Source organism: Gossypium arboreum, chromosome 7 (assembly GCF_025698485.1).
Source record: "Gossypium arboreum isolate Shixiya-1 chromosome 7, ASM2569848v2, whole genome shotgun sequence".
Taxonomy (NCBI): Eukaryota; Viridiplantae; Streptophyta; class Magnoliopsida; order Malvales; family Malvaceae; genus Gossypium; species Gossypium arboreum.
Genome location: NC_069076.1, coordinates 73,656,779 through 73,665,053, shown reverse-complemented (window position 1 = coordinate 73,665,053; position 8,275 = coordinate 73,656,779). Strand labels below are relative to the sequence as shown.

Genomic DNA, 8,275 nt, shown 5'->3' with positions numbered 1-8,275 from the left:
GCAAACCCATCAGACTTAGGCAAACCAACAATAAAATCCATGGATACACTCTCCCATGGTCTTTCCAAAATGAGTAAGGGTTGTAGCAAACCGGCCGAAGTCTTTAACTCTACCTTGTCTTGTTTGCATACTAGACAAGTTTTCACATAAGTCTCCACATCATCACCCATGTGAGGCCAATAGTAACGATCCTCCAAAAGGACCAAAGTATGGTGCATTCCTAGATGGCCTACCCATATCAAGTCATGACACTCCTTCATGACTTTCTCACGCAATTTCCCATAATGAGGCACATAGAGACGTTGCCCATGAGTGTATAGCAACTCCCCATGAAGCTAAAATCTCATCGTTTTCCCCTCATTAGCAAGCTCAATCAAGTTTTTGGCTGTGGGATCATGGGACAGTCCCTCTCGAATACGCTCTAATAATAAACCATCGAGTTGGCTGACGGCTGTAAACTCCATCTTTTGGCTAAGTGCATTAGCCATAGTGTTGACACTCATCGGCTTATACTCCATCGTAAAATCAAACTCAGCTAGGAAAACCTTCTGGCGAGCCTATTTGAGAGACAAGTTTTTTTGGGTTAGAAAATAACTGTTGGCAACATTATCGGTAAAGACCATGAACTTGAAACCTAGTAAATAATACCTCTATGTGCACAAGCAATGCACCATAATGGTTATCTCCTTTTCTTGGATCGTGTACCTCCAGTCCGTCTTGTTAAGCTTTCGACTTTCAAAAGTAATTGGATGTCCATCTTACATCAGTACTCCCTAATGCCATAATCTGATGCATCCATGCGTACCTCATAAGGCCTCGAATAATCCGGTAAAGTAAGTACGAGCTCTCTCGTCATCACTTGCTTTAATTGATTAAAGGCCCTATCACATTGTGGATCCCAATCCCATACTTTACCCTTTTTGTACATGTCCGTTAAGGGTGCGGTAATTTTGGACTAGCCTTCAATGAAATGTTGATAGTAATTCACCAACCCAAGGAAAGATTTCAACTCTGTTACCTTGGTTGGAGGCTCCCATTCAACAATGGCCCGAATCTTGCTCTTATCAATCCGGATCTTGTGACCTCCCACAATTTGGCATAGAAATGACACCTATCATTGGGTAAACGGGCACTTTTCCTTTTTGACAAATAGCTCATTGCTTCCTTCAAATGTTCCACATGCTCCTCGAGTGACTTACTATATACCACAATATCATCAAGGTAAACAACTACGAAACGATCAAGGAAAGGTTGAAGTATATTATTCATTAGGGTGCAAAATGTAGCTGGGGCATTTGTGAGTCCGAAAGGCATCACAAGAAACTCATACGAACCATACCGCGTCACACAAACTATCTTTGGCTCGTCCCCCTTGGTATTCAAACTTGATGGTACCCCGATCTGAAATCTAACTTGGTAAATCATCTCTCACTACTAAGTTGATCAAACAAATCCGCAATAAGGGGAATAGGGTACCTGTTCTTTACAATGATATTGTTTAGAGCCCGATAATCGATGTACATCATCAACGACCCATCGTGTTTCTTTTAAAACAACACTGGCACACCATACGAAGATTTAGATGGCCTAATGAATCCCGTGTCTAAAAGCTCATTCAATTGTTTCCGTAGCTCTTCTAATTCCGGTGGAGACATACAATATGAGACCCTTACTAAAGGCACCATGTTGGACACTAACTTGATCCTGTGGTCCGCCTCCATTTTGGGTGGCAAACTCTTAGGCAACTAGGTGGGTATCACATTTCGAAAAGACTGCAATAATTAGCCTACTTCTTTCAGGATCTCACCAATGAACTTTAGGGGTGTGCAAAATTCGGGTAAAACTGAAAAAATTCGGTTAACCGACCGAATTTGATTAATCTGTAGGTTAACTGAATTAATTCGGTCGGGGGTCGATTAATAATTTTTTGAGTTTTCGATTAACGGTTAATTTGGTTTGAAATCGGTCGGTTAACCGAATTTTTTCGGTTTAACCGAAAAAATTAATAAATAAAAGTATAATGTATAAATAGCCCACTATTCAAACCCAATCCAACATAAACCCAAGTACCCTATCTAATATATATTAACCTAAGTACCCAACCCAACCCAACCCAACCCAACCCAATTACCCCACCCAATCATAAAATTACAAATAATTTAATAAATAAAAATAAAAATCTAAAACTAAAAAGAAAAATAAAAACAAATAATTTTATACAAATAATTGATTAATTGATTAATTGATTAAATTGGGTAATTCGGTTAATTCGATTAATTTGGTTAATTCGGTTAATTTTATACTTATTTTAACCAAAAATTAAAAAAATATATAATTTTCAGTTAATTCAGTTAACCGATCGAATTAACCGAAAAGTTTTTGGTTCGGTTAATTTTTTTGAAAAAATTTCGGTTCGATTAACAGTTAAAAATTTTGAAAGGTCGGTTAATTCGGTTAATGTTATTTCAGGTCGGTTAACCGGTCGATTAACCGATTGAACACCCCTAACGAACTTAACTGTTTCTTCCATGCTTCGCTTTCTTGTCATTCTTACCATACATTGATGGTCCAAATCCGAAATCACTATGTAATTACCAGAAGGAACAATAGACACATTAACCCGGTTAAGGAAACTTAATCCAACCATAAAATCATAGTCATTAAGTATTATTACCTTAATAGATGCCTTACCGGTCCAATTACCAAGTTGGAGATCTACTCCTATCAAACCCCCTTGATTAGAACACTTCCTGAGTTTACCGTTTCGATCCGACCCGACTAATTTTCGATCTTGAGGCCAAATTTATCAAGCCTCTTCGGACATGAACAAATCAGGTGCACCTATGTTAACAAGCGTATTCAATTTTCTACCGGCCACCATGATGTCTACAAATATCAGCCTGATAAACCGTAATTTATACATATTTTTATCTCATGCTTAGCCTATTTATGACTGGTTTCTCCTTAGATTTGGTGAATTCGATGCTCCTAATCTTTTAATTTCATGTTTTATACTTAGGTGAGCATAGGAGAGTAAAAAGAGTAAAAAACGGGCCAAAAAATGGAGAAAATAGACTTACGTGGGAAATTAACACGGCTTGGACTTCCTCACACGTGCATGTCACAAGGCCGTGTCCATTTGGCAAGATTGAAGCATGACTTACACGGGTAGACTACACGCCCGTGCCTATTCAACAGCCTTGATTACGGGATGGAGTAATCGCATATGGGCGTGTCATACGGGCGTGTCCCTGCCGAGCCCAAGTATAGTCCTATTCAGAAAAGGCCAATTTTTAGGGCTCTTAGAAATTCAAAAGCCTATTTAAACACCTGAAGAGGCACTTATGAGGGAGACGCAGAGTAGGAAGCAAGGAATTACTTTAGGAAACCCGATTGATCCATCTCAAAAGCCGGATTCATCATCAAGACTGAAGATCTCCCTTCAAGTTCCTTCAGGAGTTTTGGGTTTTCTTATGTTTTGTTATCTTTATGCTTTTGAGATGTTTTCTTTCATAAGTATGAACTAAACCCCCTAAATACCTAAGGGGAATGAAGCCTAAGACGGATCTTGTTATTATTATCTGAATTGTATGATAAATATTTGACTTTTTCTTAATTATGTGTTCTTAATTCTTATTTTAATATTCCAGGATATTGATTCAAGTTAAGCTCTTATTCCGAGGAGGAATAGACCCTGTCTAAGAGTAAAATTGTCATAATTAAGCGGAGTTGATTGCGCGCTTAGAGATAGGGTGACGAGTTTTTGTCGGATTAGGGTGAAACCTAATAAGGGAATTCATAAACCGAGTTAATGCAATTCTAGGGTGTTAATAGAAAGAGATTTCAATTATTCAACCTAGGGTTAGACATTATTAGTCTAGAGAGAGATAATAATATAACTTAGGGATTTCTACGGATCAAGTCAAATGAATAAATCGTCTGATTCAGAGTCAAATAACAAGTGAAGTCTAGGTGGATTTTTCCTTAGGTATTGTCTTAATCAATAGAATTCTCCCAAAAGTATTTTCCCAAATTTTCTTTCTATGCATTCTTAGTTTAGTAATTAGTTTAGATAACCAAACCTTTTAATTTCTAGGCTAGATAATAAAAAGGAAGTAAATACTAGTACTCGTGGTTCCTTTGGGTTCGACAATCTGGTCTTGTTGAACTATACTACTGTTCGATAGGTACACTTGCCTTAATCGTGATAATAAGTTAGTCTCAAGAACGATTCATTCATAAATCTTTAAAACCTGTCACGAATATCACGTATAAAGTTTTTGGCGCCGTTGCCGGGGAACTAGGATATTAAGAACACTCGATTTTTATTAATTTAGCCATTTTACTTTTATTACAATTTAAATTTTTATTTTCTTTACTAATTCTTCATTTATTTTCTTCTGAAAGGTTTTTCTAGTTTATGACCAGAAGAAACCCGTCAAGACCATTACTGTTCGATAGTAAGATCGATCGCCCAGTTCATAAAAATCGAAGAGAAATAAGGCGAAGCCTAAGATACACAGAGGACGAGCAAGAGGACAATACTTTAACCACAACTGAGGAGATGGCCGAAAACTAGAAAAATCTGATACCTCCTGCGATTGCCACTGATCTAGTAAATCAGAATCATGCTCCACTCACTATGTATGATTATACTAAACCTAATTTAACAGGAACTGAGTCGAGTATAGTTAGGCCTGCTATTACTGCAAATAACTTTGAACTGAAACCTAACACAATTCAAATGATACAACAATTTGTTCAATTTGATGGTTTGTAGGATGAGGATCCAAACGTTTACTTGGCGAATTTTTTGAAACTATGCAATACCTTCAAAATCAATGGCATCTCTAATAATGCCATTCGCCTTCGGTTATTTCTTTTTTCATGAAAGAACAAAGCTAAACAGTAGTTGAACTCGTTACCATGAGGGTCAATTACTACTTGGGAACAGATGACTGAAAAATTTCTATTAAAATATTTTTCACCAGCAAAAATGGCCAAATTACATAATGATATCTCTTTTTTTGTGCAGATGGATTTAAAAACACTTTACGACGTATAGGAGAGATACAATGACCTTTTGAGAAGATGCCCTCACCATGGGTTACCACTCTGGCTACAGGTTCAAACATTCCATAATGGCTTGAATCCTTCGACTAGACAAATGATTGACGCAGCTGCTGGTGGAACCATCAATAAAAGGACACCTGAGGATGCCTATGAATTTATAGAAGAAATGTCACTGAATAATTATCAGTGGCAAGTCATGAGGACAAAACCAACGAAAGCAGCCGGCGTTTTTAAAGTTGATTCGGTCACCATGCTCTCCTATCAGGTAGAATTATTAAATAGAAAAATTGATGGTTTACTTGGTTCCTCACAGGTACACCCAGTAATGCAATGTGAAGCAAATGGAGGTGGATCGAGCAGTTCAGAATACCCACCTTATGGCCACAACATGGAGAGTGAGCAGTTAAATTACATGTGTAATAATCCTCGATCTCAAAACAATCCTTATAGCAATACCTACAATGTAGGTTGGAGGAACCACCCAAATTTTTCATGGGGAGGCCAAGGAAATCAGAGGCTACCACCGCCTCGAGGCTTTCAGCAACCACCGTACCAGCAGGAGAAAAAGCTGAACCTAGAGGAGATGCTAACCAAATTCATCTCAGTATCAGAAACTTGTTTTCAGAATACTAAGACGGCACTAAAAAATCAACAAGCATCAATCCAGGGGCTTGAAACTCAGATTGGCTAGCTCACCAAGTTGATTTCTGAATGACCACAAGGTAGCCTGCCAAGCAACACTGAATCTAACCCAATGGAGCAACTTAACGCGATTATCACTCATGAAAAGGAAGGGTTAGTTGAGCCTGCACCAGAACCAAGGCAAGGCTTTGTGGTAAGTCAAGATAAAGGTGAGGTGGACCACAATGACCAGAACCGGTAAATAAAGAGTACAAACCCCATGTGCCATACCCAAACGCGACAAGAAAAGACCGCACAGAAGAACAATTCGGTAAATTCCTTAAATTATTAAAAAAGTTACATATTAACTTACCATTTATTGAAGCTCTTTCGTAGATGCCAAACATAGTCAAATTTTTAAAGGAGCTTTTAACAAATAAACGAAAATTGGATGAGGAGTCGCATGTGGATTTGAATGCAATTTGCTCAGCCATATTACAGAATAAGTTACCCAAAAAAATTGAAAGATCCAGGGAGTTTTACGATTCCTTATTTAATTGGTAGTTTAGATGTTCATAATGCATTGGCTGACTTAGGGGCAAGCATTAAGGTTATGCCTTATAAAATGTTTAAACAACTAGGTCTTGGGAAACCCAAACAAACTAGGATGAGCATTCAATTGGCTGATAAAACCATTAGATTTCCTAGGGGTATCATTGAAGATGTTCTTGTTAAGATCGATAAATTTATATACCCAGTAGATTTTGTTGTTTTTTACATGGAAGAGGATAGTAACGCACCTTTAATTTTAGGACGACCCTTTTTAGCGACTGCTAGAACCATTATTGATGTTAGTACAGGTGAACTCACACTTCGTGTAGGAGACGAAACAATCACCCTTCAAGCTCGTAATTCGAGTAACACATCAAGAATTGAAGGTGGTTGTATAAATCATTCTACTAGTACTGATCATATGGTGAAACCCTCTATGTAGGAAACAGTTTCGAAGAACATATATGAGCCGTGTTCAGACAACAATAAAGGACCTATCTATGAAGAACAAAGGCTACAAATCGAGGAGCTAGATGAATGACGGACAAAGAAACTGAGAACGCCCGATAAATCGAAACCGAGCTAGGACAAGCTTAATACCTCACCAAATCAACTTAAGGTTGGAGACAAAGTATTTCTAGATACAACAGATCCTCGCATTACCACTTCTAAACCTAATAAAGAAATTCCTCTCACGGTACTCAGTATTTTCCCATATGGTACAGTCGAGGTAATTCTCCCTAAATTCAAAACTTTTAAGGTAAACAATACTCGTCTTAAACCTTATATTGATAAAGTTGATACCAGGGATGATGAGTGTAAACTCCTCGAGCCACCATGATCACACACTAGAGAGGTAAGCACAACTTAAGACTATAAATAAGCGCTTCTCGAGAGGCAATCCGAGCACTAACAATAATGATTTATTTGAATTCTAGTTTTTCACATCTAACCTACTAACTGAGTCTTGAAACACAGGGGTTTTCCCATCTACATGGCCAGGCACACGAGCGTGTCGTAGACCGTGCTCACACTACAAGAGGAGACGGCTGTGTGAAAACAGGACAAAATTCTTTCCCCAACATGGGATACGATAAGTCGCTATGACCGTGGGATAAGGCCGTGGGCGAAACTGCCAAAACAACACGGGCGTGTAACACGCCCGGGCCTTGAAATCGTGGGTGAACCTGTCAATTTAGCACGAGCGTTTGACACGCCTGTGCCATCCACCTGTAGTCGACACTGTCAAAACGAACATGGGCGTGGACCTATGTACACGGGCGTGGGAAAAGCGAACGAAGCAAGATACGGCCGTGCGACACAATAGTATGCACCTAGACGCTCAAGGAACATGGGCGTGGGCCGAATGTCAGAGGCGCCCAAATTTAAAAATCACGAAACACACGGGCAAAAATTAGGGCACACGGGCGTGCCGGCCGTGTGCCCCAAAATCTATATAAACCCTTTACTATTCATCATCTCTCTCCCTAAAAATCCCTAACCCTAGTCGCTGCAACTCCCCACGCCCTACTTGCCACACCCGTGCGCCGCATACAACACTATTTCCGACGCCCCAAGCTCCTTCCTTTTGCGTTTGTTTACTCTTTTCTTTTTATTTTCTTTAAATATGTTGCTTATTTCATGATTTCTCTACTCTATTGAACTATTTTGAATGAATATTCATAGTTAGAATATTAAAATACTCATACTTGTTTTATAAAAATTTTGTCATTTTAGTTACCATATTATGCTATACTCTTTCATTTTTCCTTGTTTCCATGAAATTTAGGCTTACCCACATGCATTCATTCATATTCTCGTTACATTATTCCCATTATCCTATAACTTTATATATTTAGTTGTTTTAGTTTGTATCATCTAGTACGTAAATCTCATGAAATATTCATATTTAGTCTTGATTTTTCAAGCTATTTTTGGGATGTATTAGTTGAACTTCAACTTTTCAATGCAGGTACAATGTCATCCTCACGTGGTAAGAAGACCGCTATTCCCGCCTCGAAGAAAAGGA

At 38.4% G+C, this 8,275-nt stretch overlaps 1 non-coding gene across 1 annotated transcript; it reads right to left on the bottom strand.

Moving 5' to 3' along the window:
* Positions 1-5,003: 5,003 nt before the first annotated feature.
* Positions 5,004-5,109, bottom strand: LOC128295658 (small nucleolar RNA R71). The gene has a single exon (XR_008286218.1). It is a non-coding gene; the product is annotated as a small nucleolar RNA R71 (small nucleolar RNA).
* Positions 5,110-8,275: the final 3,166 nt, after the last annotated feature.